At 46.8% G+C, this 1,008-nt stretch overlaps 1 protein-coding gene across 1 annotated transcript in view; it reads left to right on the forward strand.

Moving 5' to 3' along the window:
• Positions 1-1,008, forward strand: part of LOC119592595 (serine/threonine-protein kinase 17A-like) — a gene marked incomplete at its 3' end in the record, with an annotated part of 209,876 nt that overhangs the window by 174,227 nt on the left and 34,641 nt on the right.

Consider the following 1,008-nt stretch of genomic DNA (forward strand, 5'->3'; position numbering starts at 1 on the left):
ATCAAATTCCAATTACTGAGAATACGGAAAGAGATATTTGAAATTCCTCTCTTTCATACACAAACAAAAACCGTTTGTGTCTCCCCCATCCTTCTCTCTCCCAGTATTCCTTTTCTGTCTGCCTCCGCTCTTCTCCGTCCGACATTTCTCCCACTTTTCCCCTTGGCATGGCGCCATCTTCCGTCCTCTCGCGTCCACCTCCCTGGCCACGGGGTCTTCCTCTCGCCACAGAATAATCTGATAATCATCCTGGAAATATTTGAACAAGGTGGCCATAAAGGGAAGTCTGGACGAGGCATAAACAAAGTGTGCGGGGCAGGCCGTCGGTAGCTGCAGGCTCGGCCAGCTGGGTGGGTCTACATTATGCATATATTATCGCATCTCCTAACCTTGGCTAAGAGCTGGGTACTGCCGGGCATTGCAGCAAGACAGTGGCAGGCGCTCGTCACGATAAGGGCGATCAGGTACTTGATCTTCAGAGTAAATTTGGTCTTACTGTCTGCAACGAGGGTAGCCGACTTGCCCTGCGCCTGATACCCTTATTATGAATGGGTTTGGTACTGTTGGTTAGGGCTTATTATTGGCCCCTTCACTAACTGGTATTTTTCAATCACAGATAAATAAATCACACGATGGTACTACTGTGTGACGTCATCCAGGAAGTGCCTGTGACGGTCGGGTGATTAACTACTTCTTGACTTATGATGTTAATGACCCCCCCTTTTTATAGATCATTATACTGAATTAGGGAGTGGGTATTGTGTAAAGGGGATGTAGGCGCGGCTAAATGAGCCTTTTTTCCCTTTGTTGGAGCTCACTCTTAGCTCGTAATCTATCATTCTCTCGCCTTCAACAATGGCTTGTTAACACTCAGGCGTTGTTCGTGAGATGCCATAAAGCTTCATATAGGTTCTGAAGTGTCCTCTTCGCTCGCCATCATTTCCCTCGTCCTTTGCCATCATGTTAACACTAAAAAATTTTCACCTCTTAATCCGTCTACCTCGATTC

The sequence above is a fragment of the Penaeus monodon genome, chromosome 30, assembly GCF_015228065.2.
Source record: "Penaeus monodon isolate SGIC_2016 chromosome 30, NSTDA_Pmon_1, whole genome shotgun sequence".
NCBI classification, from domain to species: Eukaryota; Metazoa; Arthropoda; class Malacostraca; order Decapoda; family Penaeidae; genus Penaeus; species Penaeus monodon.